Source organism: Thermobia domestica, chromosome 13 (assembly GCF_964235325.1).
Source record: "Thermobia domestica chromosome 13, izTheDome1.hap1.1, whole genome shotgun sequence".
NCBI classification, from domain to species: Eukaryota; Metazoa; Arthropoda; class Insecta; order Zygentoma; family Lepismatidae; genus Thermobia; species Thermobia domestica.
The window spans coordinates 91003623-91018827 of record NC_137466.1 but is presented as its reverse complement, the minus strand read 5'-3'; the positions used below and the strand labels follow the sequence as shown (position 1 = coordinate 91018827).

The 15205-nt window shown below is 33.9% G+C and overlaps 1 protein-coding gene across 4 annotated transcripts in view; it reads left to right on the top strand.

The window, feature by feature from the left end:
- The first annotated feature begins 10715 nt into the window (after positions 1-10715).
- The window catches only part of GluClalpha (glycine receptor alpha 1), a 387349-nt gene continuing 382859 nt past the window's right edge, over positions 10716-15205 (top strand). For all 4 annotated transcript variants that reach the window (XM_081736064.1, XM_081736063.1, XM_081736066.1 and 1 more), the window contains exon 1: positions 10716-10963. The gene's annotated coding sequence lies outside the window, so the exon portion shown is untranslated. The remainder of the gene's footprint in view (positions 10964-15205) is intronic.

The window sequence follows — 15205 nt, the reverse complement described above, 5'->3', positions numbered from 1 at the left end:
AATGTTAGAGCGTTTCCTGATATTTCCTTTAGAAGGGCGGGAACAAGGGTGGAGATGTAATAGTTAAAATAAATGGACTTATATCGAAATTCCTTAAGAGTAGAGTAGAAACGTGTTAATTGAAGAGGTATTTCAGCATTTTTTAAAAAATATGTTCCTTAGAAGACAAGAAAAATTTCAGAAGAGACAGGGTAGAAGTTGCAATTGTCCTATTTCTAAATCCCTTAGAAATATCTGAGGGATATGAGAAGTAAGAGCCCGAAGGCCGAGCAAAGTTTGGGCTCTGAAGGCGAAGTCCCCAGCTAGGCTAGTTTACATATAAATCCTGTCTGTTCATATCTTTACTTACAATTTGTAGAAACTCGGCTTAACGTAGCGCCTGGGAAGAACAATGGACGAAGTGCTTACCATTGAATAATATACATTATAATCTGCTAAATTTTTGACAAATCTTCAAATTCTATGGTGCTGCATATGAATAGATACATTTACATAAAAAATAATTCTCCTCTATAAAATAAGTACAAGGGAGCCGATGCTGGGGGGGAACCCGGGCCCCCTTAATTCTCATGTGGGCCCCGCATTGTATTTATGAATATACAACATTTGACATAACTTGAACTCAATTTGTTTTTAAATACTCATATATGCCGTTTACAACCAAACACATCTGTATGCCCCCCCAAAGTTACAATGAAATCTGCGTCCTTGGATATGTAGTAGTAATAAATGGAACAGTTGACTTAATAAAAAAAAAGCATTGTTAAATTTTCTAATAATATTTTTCAATCGAATAATTGGGAATTAATGTTAATATTGTTAACAATAACCGAAGAAAAGAAAATTTTAAAAATTATTACAAATTTATCGACAGCAGAACATTTGAAAGTGGCCATATTGAAATTTCAATAGATACAACATATATGCACAAATAACAGTAACCAAACAAGTTAGATAAGCATTTTACTATAGGGGAGGCCGGGGCTGGTTGGCGAACTTTTTATTCTTTATTTTTTTACAAGGAGACAGTGCACTGTATTGCAATGTAATGGATGTGTACGGACAGACAAATGTTTCCTCTAATAAATTCAATTTTTGTTTTTGTTTTGTTGCTTACCGTTTTCTGGAAATAAAAATTTCTTTCTTTTAGAATGGAGTATGCCAACCAACCAATAATAAGGGGCTGGTTTGCTGATATTGTGGGGCTAGTTGGCATACTTTTTAAATATAGCAAAACACAAACAAAAATTGGATTTATTAGTAATAAACATGATTTTTCTAAATTCTATTATATATATATATATTGCCATGAAGTAGGCTATTTGAAGATGGCTTTTATTCACAACATTTAAAAGAATCAGCATTATGAAATATGAAAACTTCTTTCTCTCATTCTAGCTTGGTTATCATGACATTAAAAGCTACAAGATTGTCAAACCACATTAGTGTTAATAGGATTTGGTGTAGGTTAATTCTTCATAGTATTATTTCAAAATGTAATTAAAATAACTGAACTATCAAGAAACGCAGGCTATTTCCTGCTGTTCACAAAGTAGCTAGGAGAGACTAAGATATGTTTTAGCTGAATTACCGAGAACAACAATTTATTTTCTACTTTTCACAAAGAAAAAAAGCAATAGCTAGGCCTATATTTTTATAACAAAAGAGCACATACAAAATATTCTTGATCTGAGCATTAGGCCTATTCAACAAATTCAGAGTCCGACATCCAGTCTTATCTCGATTTCTAAATTTTGACAGTAATCCAATACGTGCATGTTATTCTATAACATTGAAGTAGAAGATTGATAGAATTGTAAACAACATAACAATAAAACAAACAATGTAACAATAAAAGTAAATTAAATAAAATTCCTTACGGGGTTGTCTGGCGCACTTGCCAACCAACCCCAAATGCTATACGCCAACTACCCCAAGCCCATGTTGTGCAACAAAGTCGTAATTACTCAGCAATTGTTTGGCATTTACGTTTTATTGTTCGAATATCCATAAAAACAAAGTTCAGATCTAACTAATGCTATATTACTTACCTCTGTACTCCAAGTAGTGACGATTCTGTGATGTTGTAACGGAGAACTGAAAAAAATACTTCAGACTGGCAAAAACACTCTTTATCTAATAGACACCATTATCCGCAAGTTACAAATTCCATATGAAGTTGGCAGCTGCATCCATAGGTCGCTCTTTTATGACAGCAGCAACAGCTCATTATATTAATTAATGAAGGAGTTATATGCAGTTCGTCAACCAGCCCCGGTCTCTCCTACAATATAACGAAAACAGAAAACAATCCCAAATTAAAATAACAGTAATTACAACAGAATATATCCACAAATTAAAGTACTCTAAATCAGTGCTATTCAACCTTTTTTCCCTACCCTTAGACACAGTTCGCCATCCAATTGTGTACCCCTCAAGTTGTTTAAAAGAAGCTAAATCGAAGTTAACTCATTAAACTTAATACACACTTTCTGTTGATTAAAAAGGGGACAAATAGAATCCCAACAAAAGGACACTCAGTGTGCCAATCAAAAGACTATTTACAGGTGGTAAACTGTACATCCGAAAAATAATTAACATGGGAAATTTCAAAACATATGGGATACATCTAGTTCTACTGAGCGGTATTTTCCTCTCATCCTTCCTGATAATTCGCACACTGAGAACAATGTTAAAAATTCAAAAATTAAAAGTAACTTTAGAACTTAATACATGTATTTTCTCCAATTATTATATTTCAATAAATGTTGAAAATAGACTTATTTTATGATTACGTACCCCCAGAAACATCTTCGCGTACCCCTAGGGGTAGGTGTGCTCCCAGTTGAATACCACTACTCTAAAGCATTTATTTCGGACTGTTACAAAGTTAATAAACTCTTAGGTATATTATAATTGTTAATAAGTGGAAAGTCAGTGAATAATATGTCGATTTTTCAGTTTAAGTCTCACAATTATGCCCTTTTGGGCAAAGAAGTGAATTATGAAATTATGTTTATGTGCTCCCCAGCGGGAATCGAACTTGGACCACATGCTAGCTACTACATCAGTGGGGACGTCAAAGAAGTGAGTGTTACTGAAGGTCGCTGTATTATATTTCACTGGCAATCGTAAATTTTCGATTCCATTTTGGTATATACGTAGGATTATTGACTAAACCAAATAATATTAAGTATATGAGGATTTTTTTTTAATGTAAAAAGAATGCAGTCACAGAAATGTAAAATGTGTTTAAAATATCAGTTAACATCGTTCATTTACCGTGATGACAATTTGGCAGTCACTTGTTTCCTGTTTGAAATGATAACAACTCAAAGTTGTTTTACTTTTCTTATATTTTATCTAATTTGATCAACCCTATTTGGTTCCGAAGAACAAGAATCTGGTGTGGATCTGAAAGTTCGCCATTGGAAGAGTAACATGGAAGAAGACCTATGACACGTCGTGATACTCAGCAGGAACTCTATACCATAGACAAGGAATATCCAAGCAGTAAACTTGAGATCTCAAGTCACTAATCACATGATGGGTATACAGTAGAGCCTGTTACTTGCGACGAAGAAACTAACCTCCGATCTGACGTCAGCTATGTGGAAATTTTAAATATACCCCAAATTGGCACGCAGTGAAGTAGACGCACTATTTACAGACAAGAAAATAAAATGGAAAATGATTTTCTTAAGCTAGATAAGTTAGTTCAGAAAGCTGAAATAGATAAACATATAAATGATTGTTTTCATTCAAGTTACTAATGGTTACAAAAGCAATACGCACGAGGAAGGATGTTCGTCCGGCTCCACACTTGTGCGACCATTTTTGAATCTGTCAATCCATTCGTAGGTATTTCGTTGCGGCAAGACACTGTTCCCATATTGTGCCGAAAGTCTTTGATGATTTGCGGCTTCTGATACATCTTCCGACCACAAAAACTGGGTCACTGCTCGTTGTTCCTCTTTGGTGCAAACTTTAAATGGAGCCGTCATGTTCTATCTATAACAAAAGAGAAGACAAAAGGAGAAATTAGGATCAAACTTTCATAGCATGACCACAACAGCATAACAATAAAACAAATAAGAGAGTTCAGTATGAACAATGTAACAAAAGTTATAGCTATATTGCGGATAAAAATTTTTGACTTACCCTCGTATTTCAGGTTGCCAACTTGAAACTTGTCAAAAGAAAGTTTCAGTTAATTTTACATAATCATTTCTGCTTGTAACTACATAACTTATAATATACTGTAGTTTAAATAGTACAGAGAAAACACACAACCAAAAGAGATACAAATTTTATAAATAAATAAAAGATGATTAATATTCTTAATCTTGAAACAAACCGTGTCTCAGAATCTTGAAACAAACAAGTAAGTGTCAACAGGTAAAGAGAGAAGTTGCATGGTGTTCAGAGAAACAACGAATGACACGCAGAAACAAAAGCAGACTTCGTTTGAGAACAGAATGGATGGAGAGAAAGTGTGGGAGGGAAAAGAGGACAATAAATGATGTTCAAACGTAACCGAAACTGTACTCTACATCAAAGAATATTCAAAGAGAAAATGACAAATTGCCATGTCTTCAAAACATTATACAACACTTTCTCATGACAAAGAAACAATTGGTCAAAAAGTTTTTCATAACAATGGCAGAAAAACTTTTATTTTACTTACAACTTCCTTTTTGTCAACTTGTGTTTGGCCACTTTTTTCGTCGAACAAGAACCAAAAAATGTTAAGTGTTAAAACAAGAAAAAATGTAATATTTTATCTTTCCATTCAATTTACATAAGGATCTTTTTAGGGAAACAAAGGAATGAGATTTGATTATTAAATATTGAGTGTGTTATGGAATGCAGGATTCGTGAAATTATAGACAACTAATCTAAGGAATAACAAAGTTATATCTTAAAATTTGAAATAACCGTTGTTTAGTCATACAACGAAAAAAAAACAAATAAAAATAAATTCTGATTAAAGCAAATACCTTTATTTTAATAAACCATATTATAGTTTTCGCAATATATCATATTACTTGTAGCCTTTATTGAACACATTGTCTGTCTAATTAACGTGTCTGACAAAGGCAATATGTTATCGAAACTCTAATAAGGTTATTAAACGAGATTTTAGGAAACCAAAAATGGATCAAAAGATTGGGATCTTGGTCAGTAATTAGTTTTCGGATCAGGGACCACAAAATTTTTGAACGGCCCTTAAATCGAGTTTTCTTATTTTCTACGGAACAAGCACATTATACTGAGTTAACTGATAGTTTGGATTTGGCTACACTATTCATGTAGTTCTCCAGATATAAAGCCTACATAAAATTTTGGATTGAACTATATTGAATCTTTTGATCCAATAAAATAGAGGGTCTACATGTTTGTTTTAGTCAGAATGTATTTTATTCAAATTAAAACTAGAATATAGATCTAAAGCTAGAATCAACAGTATTTAAAAAAATCAAGTTTAAGATCAGTGCGACATAATCTTAACTAAAATTGGCAAGATTTAACTCGATTCATTTTCCACAAAGTGCTTCATTAATCCAACTTTCACAATTTCGTGTACACACACACGAACTCGATAGATTTGCAGTTTTTTATGGCTTGCAAGTTTTCTTTATTTTCGGATCAAAAGATCCAATATATTCCAATCAAAAATTTTCTTGTAGGCTTTGTATCTGGAGAACTGCATATAGTGTAGCCAAAGCCAAACTCAGTATGATATGCTTATTCCGTAGAAAATACGAAAACTCAATTTAAGGGCCGTTCAAAAATGTTTGTGGCCCCTGATCCAAAAACTAATTATTGGCCAAGATCCCAATCTTTTGATCCATTTTTTGGTTTCGTAAAATTCTTGTTTATTAAAATTTTCAATGCTCGATTGCCATGTATACAAGAGTAGTTCAAGTGACCAGCTATGATTGGTCTCACGATACGGATTATCATAATCTTAAATATTCATGACTTTCTCTTGAAGAATAAAATGGCAACATCCTCGTAATAGATAGCTATATTTTTTTTTTCTCAATGGAAATTGGTTAAGTTAAATTTCGGAAACTCGAAGTAAATACAAGAGTTTCTTCCGTATGGCTTTGATCCACTTCCAGAACATTAATAGTGTATATTGGAAAAAATGTCCAAAGGTGAGAGATATACTAATAGAATAACTACATTGAGCTGAACAGAATGTTAAAGAGGAATGTAATTCCTTATTCGTTGTTTTCGAGAAAAACTAATTGTTTTGTTAACCTAATAATAAATGTTGTGCGGTAATCAAGCCACATGTTGAGGCGAAACATACTGAAGTACACATTGATCTACTTTTTCAATATGACACTACCAAGACGACAGTACCCGGTCATTCAGAAACTTCGTAACCTAACAATGAAACAGCATGAATTAATGAAGTCAAAATACATGTATTCTTCAGTATCTCCCTCCCTAACCTCAATACATTTTTCAAGCAATTTTTCAATTCACTTACCCTATCTCTGAAGTGAATTTTCTTAAGGCCTCGAAAGTACTCATCTATGGCTGCTATAACTTCTTCATTTGATGAAAATTGCTTGTCATGTAGGAACGTTTTGAGGTTTGGGAACAGATGAAAGTCAGAGGAGGCTAGATCTGGTGAATATGGTGGATCCTCCAACAATTGATAGTGTAACTCCTTCAATTTGATCTTTGAAGAATGCCTTTGTGAGTCAGTGTATTTCTCGATGAGAAGTGTTTTTTCTTCATTAAATCAGATCTTTTCTGCGTAATTTTTGTACCCAATTAATCCAAAAGGCTTGAGCATATTGTCATGTTATTGTTTTACCAGTTTGAAGGTAAGTTAATTAAAAACATTCCATCTGCATCCCAAAATATTCATTTCATACCCTTCTTTGACGATTTTGATCACTCTGGCTGCTTTGGAGCTGAACAATCAGATTCAGTCCATTCTGCAATTCAGGACCATAGTGGCAAATCCAAGTATCATCCATAGATACAAATCGACGCACAAAGTCACTTTCATTCCTTTGACAACGGTACAAATGTTGCTGACAAGGTTTATTCGAATGCGGTTAACGAATGCGGCACTCATCTTGTCAATAGCTTTCTCATACATAATTCATTAGCTAATATCTCATTTACTGATCTAGTTGAGATGCTTGTGGCCTCAGCTAAATCAACCACAGTTAACCGGTGGTCTTCCAAAATCAAATCATGGACATTTTTTGAGTGACTGCAGTTCTTGGACGTCCTGAACTGGGAGCTGGAAGTTGGAAGCATGAAGTATATATTGAGTGACATTTAGAAAGGACCAATGCTTCCACTTATATAGTTACATTTACCTCACAAATACCCATTATGGAGCTACAGTAAATGGAGTCTTTTGAACTAGGTGAATTTATGACTTCGTATGGGTGACCTAAGACCAAATTCATTCGACGAGAACGAAATTCCCGCTGAGGCAAGTCTCCGATCGTATTAACCACTTCAGTCCCTATGTCCACACGTATGGACAGAAATTGATATATTTTTCCTGATCGTTTCGTTAAACTACTCGATTGATTCCTGGCTTACACGCGCGTGGACATCTGAACACCAAATAGATTTCTTTCCGGTAATCTCGAGTACAAGTCGCAGCCGCCCTTCAATTGTTTGAGACAGCAGGTGCTTGTAGAACACAGGCTTTTGTAAGTCGGAAAAGTATTATTTTCGACCACATATATTATGCTACAATCAAGTTTTTTGTGATAAACAATTAAAGTTTCAGAGACTTGTTGGCGATTATTAGCTTTGCTTTATCTCTGATGAAGAGAAAGGTACTATTTAATGTCCACCAATTATGTACACTGGTTTTATATTTGATAGTTCTTTCTCTATATTTTTTCGTTTAATTTATTTAGGTTTGTTTTGCTGGAAAATTGTACATTTTAGAAACGAAACACGATATAAATGTATTGAAAGAAGTAAAATTTATTATTAACGACAGTATTATTTAATTTTCATTATGATGAAGTATAGGAAAATTTGTAACTACACTACTATTTGTGCTAATCATTAATGTAACAAGTATTGCAAACATATAGCCAATGGTTTCGTTCTTTTCATTTTTAGAAAAGTTAACTACAGATGTTCTAAATTTGCTTCAGATATCGACTATGCAGATAACAATCCAGATTTTATGGATGATGACTCCAATAACTATAGATAAGATAGCGATGGCGGAGTTGGAAGAGACGAAAATGGTAAGCAATAAATTGTTTTACTCGTTATCTATTCTAAAGAACTGTATTATCTACATGTGGTTATTTGGCTAATCACTAGAGATGATCGAAGTGGCAAAATATTAAAATGATCTCCCCTCGTTTATTTGAATAGTACAAATTTATTTCTTGGTTGAACAAATATGGACAAAAATTGGACAAAATTTTGAACTAATTAAAATCAAAATTTGAAGTCGCACTACAACTAAATGGACCCACCTGTGATTGGCCAAATAACCTTGTGTAGATTCAGTTCTTTAGAATAGATAACGAATGCAATTTAAAGCTTACCATTCTCTTGCAACACCTCCATCGCTATCTTCACTGCTAGAGTTACTGGAGTCATTATTCATAAAATCTGGATCATTATCTGAATCGTCGATATCTCAATCAAATTTAGAACATCTCCTGTGGTTAACTTTCCTAAGAATGAAAAGAACCAAACCTTTGACTATGTGCCTGTTTTTGAAACGTGGAGATGAAAATTGCTTTTATTTGTTCCATGAGAGAAAATGGATATTCAGAAATACAACAAACAGTTTGATGTGTCATATTATGCTCTCAAGAAAAGAGAAAAATGTAAGAAAAATATTACTAAACAAAAAGTATTATATTTAATAATAAAATATTCAGTTCATGCTATTTTAAACATATAAACGTAGTCATTGTTTATTGTGCCACAACAATTTAATAATATGCCAGAAGAAAGGTGTAGTATAGCAAAAAACGGAATATCATAATTGTTCACAAATATTTAGATATGCAATTACTTGTAATTCAACCAATGTCCATAAATGTGAACATAGTGTTTCTTTTTGTAAAACAATAAAGAAAATTCAAATTCTGAGAAATAAATTTTAAAAAAAATGATCTTAAATGATGTAGCATACAAAAAATTGGAAGTTGGTTTCAAAAGTTGGAAGTCTGGGACCGAAGGGGTTAACGTGTTAACATGGTTTACCAGTATTTTCTCAGTAATACCTTCACCCCTGCAATGACGTAACTAAGAGAGACAAACGGGGCTTGTGCCCCGGGCGCCAGATGGGGGGGGGGGAGAAACTGGACAAATATTTGTTTTCACTATAAGGTAAAGAAATTTTAGCAAACTAAAGATTATGTATATATAAAAAAATACCTCAGAAACTTAACAGAACTCACCAACCTTTGGATCATATCGATAGAGCATAATTAGCTTCAAAGCTAATTTTTGAGGACATTGTAAAAACCTTTTCAGGCAAAAATAAATAAATAAAAACCCGCAAAGTTAAATTTTAGGTTCCAGCTTTTTTGTTGTCATTTAATTTACATCGATTTAAGAAATTTGTAAAATTTCCTAGTATGATACTAGAGACAACTTAACTGTTTGTCATAATTAAATACTCTACTCTTAAGCAACAGACTATTAATTTATTCTACACATATGGACATCCCGATATAGTTCCAAAAAACATTATGATTTGCAGTGATTATGATAAGACTATAAGAATATGTCAAGCATGGTCAAGAATATGTGAATATGTCAAGAATATGTCTCAGATTATTTGGCAATCAAATACTAATTGTGTTGTACTAAAAATTAAATTGTAGTGCAATTTTGAAATCAAGCTTTATCATTTGAAGAAAAAATGGAATATGAGAATTATTGTGTGATGTCAATATCAGATGTAGTCGGGCAGCGTTTTGGTTTGGTTAGTCAGGAGAGGGGGCGCTAAGACGAATTCTTGTCCCGGGCGATAAGTAACCTAGTTACGCCACTGCGCCCGTACATTGGAAATCACATCCAAGGTAAATCTAAAATCACTATTGAAAATAGCTTTCTGAAGCTGTAATAAACTTTTCCCCTTTGTTTGTAAGAATAATATGTAATACTTTTACCCATGTGACTTCCCGCAAAAACCGCCACTACAAATACTACGCTTATAAATCATAGTTTCTGCTATTGTGTTTATGAGAGCAAGTGAAAGTAACGAAAAAGAAATATCAACCTTTAAAATTGAATAAGGTTAAATTAACTGCTACAAATGTAGGTTCTTTTTTTCTTCCATAACAGTGTTACCGAATAATTTTAGAGGGTAGAAATTCGTAAAGGTTACATACAGGTAGTTATAGAGTTAGATGTAATTTATCGGTTGGCCAGAGGCGTAAAGAGATCCTGCTCCGTGTAGCTTTGACTAGACAAAGACTCTATCAGCAATGTACACAAATACAATGAATAAATAATATTTTTCCATTAATAAAAAAAACTCAGAGGATATGTTGAGGCGAGTTGGGGGGAGGTAGGAGAAAGGCAGGTATTGTTTTCTTCCGTGTGACGCACAGAAAAACGGAGCTTTTTTTTATTTCATCAGTTGTGAATCAGGGAAAGAAGGGGAGGGAGAGAGAAGGGGCTAATCGATGTTAGTATATACATTTCTCCGGATCATACCATGGTAGTGGTGAGTTTGCAGGCGGCTCTCGTTGGCAAGGAAGTCGCACTGCGATCCCGGGCCACTCAAGCTCTCATAGCAGCAGGCGGACGCACATGCGCCGAGGTGCTTTCACTTCCTCTCTCTGTAGAGCGAGGAACAAGGATTCTGCACTCCGAGAACTCGAAAAACGGGATCAATAGAACATTTGAGTCCGGGGTTCGAACCTGAGCTGGCACCGTCCTCAGCCGTCCACACCAACCGGCATGATGAGGTGAATGCCAGGTAAGTTCAAACGCTCTTAATATTACTATCTTCTTCTTTAGGGAAATCGTGGATACTGGACATTTGTGTCTCTAAATTTATTCACTAACAGTTTGGAAAATTTTCTTATTCACATTTTGCTTGTTTTTGGTTCCTTATTTTACTTCAAAAATAAGTCAAGAATATAGTATTTCCTAGTAACTTATTTAGAATCAAACTCATTCCTTTCATTTAGGTATCACTCGTTTTATGAATTAGTTCATTTGAGCCGCTTTTCGGTTTTACATGATGAAGTACTTTGTTTTCGTTTCGGGAGCTACTTGTGATAGATTTTCTTGGCCTGTCAGATTTCGAAAATGTCTATGAGGACTAGACATATAATTATTGGTATGCTACTTGTAAACTCGAAATTCTCTTTTCTCCATAATTAGATAAAATTATAACCAATAGTACAACTTAAGGCTAATAATCACGGGAGTCAGAAAAAAAAAGAAAGAAAAGAAAAAATATCACTATTATATTAGAGCTTAGTTTTTTTAAAATTAAAACAAGTTTAGCGTTTCAAATAGTAACAATCTTTGTTCAGGTTATTAATTTCGGTTTGGGAAGTAGAAGATAAACTACCGCTATTAAGCTAAGAGGAAACTAATGAACAAAAACGTAACTTGATTAGATACTTCAAACGGGTTGTACTTAACATGTCAGTTATTGTCATCTATGAGATTGCTATAATATTGGACATATCTCTTGCTCTAAAATCAAAGAGAAACAGAGACTATGTGAGATGTAGATTTATAACTTAACGAGAAATTCTAACCTGTGCTCCCGCACCAAAGTTCACGGAAAGAATGCTCGGTTCAAATGTTTAAAGCAAAGTTGTTTCAAATGTTTAAAGCAAATAATTAAATAAATAAATAGCTAGGTAAATAAGCTATTAGGAGTATTAGTTTTCCATCATGCACCCAGCCAAAGAAACCCACGATATTACTTCAAACTTGCTCAATTGTTCTTACCAACTCTACTTCTGCCTCTTGTGGTGTAACCTTGTTTAAAACACATTCTCTTTTATAAGTTCTATATACGTTCACTCCTATATTTATACAACATATTTTTTATAAGCATATTAGTTTCCCTAATTTTTTCTCAACCCTCTAAAAAATTGCATGAATCCACTTTTCTTCGTGATCTCTCTCGTACTTACAGAATGTAGTAGCAATAGAAATTTGTTTTGTTTTAGTCCTCTCCATTATAAAACCCAAAAGGAAAACTCTGGAGCATTAATAATAAGCTGCTTTCATAAGTACACCAGGTTTCATTAAAAAAAACTACTATTTCTAATGCACATTCTAAATATTATTTGCTATTTATGATATTCAACATTACTGTTAAATCGTTATTGCATTATTAATGTTAATGAACTAGAGTACTTCCATAACTTCCAAGACGCTACGGCCATACCAGGTTCCACTCATTTCCAAAAATTCTATCAGTTTTTCAACAGTAAATGTCAGTATGATACCTTTAGCAGAGAGAACACACGTATAAGATTCTTCTCGCAATGCTTTTTATTTCGTGCGTACTTGAGAGAAGTATCATCAGCCATTTATTGCAAATTATAGGACACACAAAACTGATATCGACACACTAACGCTTGTTTGAAGTTCCATGAAAAGCTAACAGAAAATGTATAGACTTTCATATTAATATAACGATCACTTTGGGAACTCTTTTTATGTTGCGTAATTTTTTATTATAGTAAATGTTTCCTTCATTAAGGGGTTGCATTTTGAAATATTTCAATACATATTTTGTAGATTTTGTTTATGCTGATATTCATAAAGTGTTTAAGCTAATACAAAAATAAGTAAACAACAATCACACGTAATAAATTTCTGTGTATTTACAAGTCCTTGTGATATAACTTTCTTGAATTTACTGCATGTGTAGAGTAGGCCTATTTTAATTAAACTTCCCTCACTTAACAACCGTATATTTAGTGAAACTAACACACTGAATATTCATGTATATCCCACCTTGGAAGTAGCCAGAAAAGCCAAAATAAATTCGAAGAACGTAATGTTTTCTGCTAAAACACTCTCTTTAAGAGCGCATGTTCGCGCACTCAAGATTTTTGTACTGATATTTTCGTTTTCTTTTACTCCATATATGTATGTCATAATTGATTTGACGAGAACGAGAACGGTTCTGATTTGGAAACAGCTTTTAGAGATCACTGTCATATGTTGATTCACTAGCAAATGAATATCTTGCCGTGACGCGATTAACTCTTTCCCAGAAACGTCAACGGTATGGAAAATCGCGTTGTTTGAGATCTTTCTAGGATGGGTTTAATATACCTTTGTTCGTAAGAAAAATGTAGGATAAGAATTAATATATTAAAATAAATAATACAGGAAATTCTTTTAAACATATAAAAGTTTAAATAATAGTAATAATACATAGATATTTCGTCCATTGTAAATGAAGAATGAAATTTTTGTTTTACGTTTCTTGGTTGTGCCCTGAGGATAAAAGAGACGGTTGAGTAATGGAAATGAATGATTGGCATAATTGATGGAATGAGAGTGTAGGAACAAACGGAAGAATTCCAAGAAAATCCACGGGACACAATATTGTCAACCATATATATGATCCGGGATCGAGCCACGGTCCCCTCGCACCAAAGTCGAGCAATATGCCACTTTTATTTATTCTTTTAAAATACATTTCAACTGGGACATATAACTCTATGATCATCTACTTCGTATTTCTATCGATATTCTTCTTAATTTGCACAAAGAGAAACGAATACCGAAATTCCGAGGATAGTTGAAAATGTCCAGCATTTCTAGTAGATTTGAACCAATTATTCAATTGTGCATAGTTAGCATTATACTACTAGCCAATATGCAGCTTGACTTCACAGTACTGTAGTTCCATCTGCACTTTCATACGGGCATTTAGTGATTTCATTTGGCTATTTTTAATAATCTGAATTGGCGAACCTATTGTCAACTCGCAAGTACCGGTATGTATAATAATAAAAACCGCTTTAGAGAAAATTCGTATTTTTCGAAACCCTGTTTTGCAAGATATTCTTGAAATATGTTCTGATCTTTGTTCAGTCAGTCCAGGCCAGTAATCAGTTTATTTATTTATTTTAGAGAAAGCAGAAATTAATACTGAGAGGACGTTGACAAACATCAAGAAACACCTCAAAACTGCTTATTAATTAATTAGTTAATGGAATCTGTAACAAAACTGTAGTTCCTTTTCACCTTACACCCTTGACTGCTTATTTTTTGAAGATGTATCTATCTAACCAAGCAAGTGAAGGTATCACTGGTTGCTGAGATTGTTCGCAGGATATGCTAAGGCACGCTGACCACTCCTTAACTACGAATCTGCTCTACAATTTATTTATATTGGGGGTTAATGTTTTTTTATCACTTCGGTATAATTATTCTTTGAAAGTCCAACTAGTCCCACGTCTTTGATGCTTGTCATGGTGAAATAATAGGACACTTGAGTTTGAAATTCTTCAAATAAGAAAAGGTCAGTGGAAGTTGTTCGGTGCATATATCAAGAAGCCCACTATTTTACACACAAAAGAGGAAAATGCACTGAACTAAATTTAATTGTGTAAGTCATATTGCAAGAATTTTATATCTTGTTTTGCATCAATGTTAAAATTCTCAACTACGTTTTCTTTTAAAGAGGGTAAATTTCAGGTGGCCATTGCCCGTTTTAGCTGCTCCCTGGCTGCAAAATTGTGTCCCTCATAGGTGTAACTCAATACCCTCTATGTTCTGGTGTTCCAGTTACTAGGGATTCAATATCAAACGTGAGCTCCTTCGTGGCTAAGCGGTTAGCGTACGCGCCTTTGGCGTGGGAGACCCGGGTTCGATTCCCGACGGGAGCTCATGTGGTTCGGATTCCACGTTAATCAGTAGGTCCACGTCTCATATAGCCTCGCTGCTGAACGGGACGTAAAACTCAAAATCACCTCACCTCCCCTCAATATCAAACGTAATCTATTACAGCAATCACCTCAAGAATTTTTTCTGCCCCTGTCTATTGTAACATTAAAAATTCCTCACGTGTCGATTCATCGTTGGAGTTACCAAGCGTCATGTTTTACCCAAACATGTTCCATTTTTCGGGCCTTAAAACTGGGGAAGTGTTCCATTATGGGGAATACAGACAACTGCTTCAGCTTCATGATTCTTGTAAAAGCTAGCACTTGTAAACAATTGTAAATGT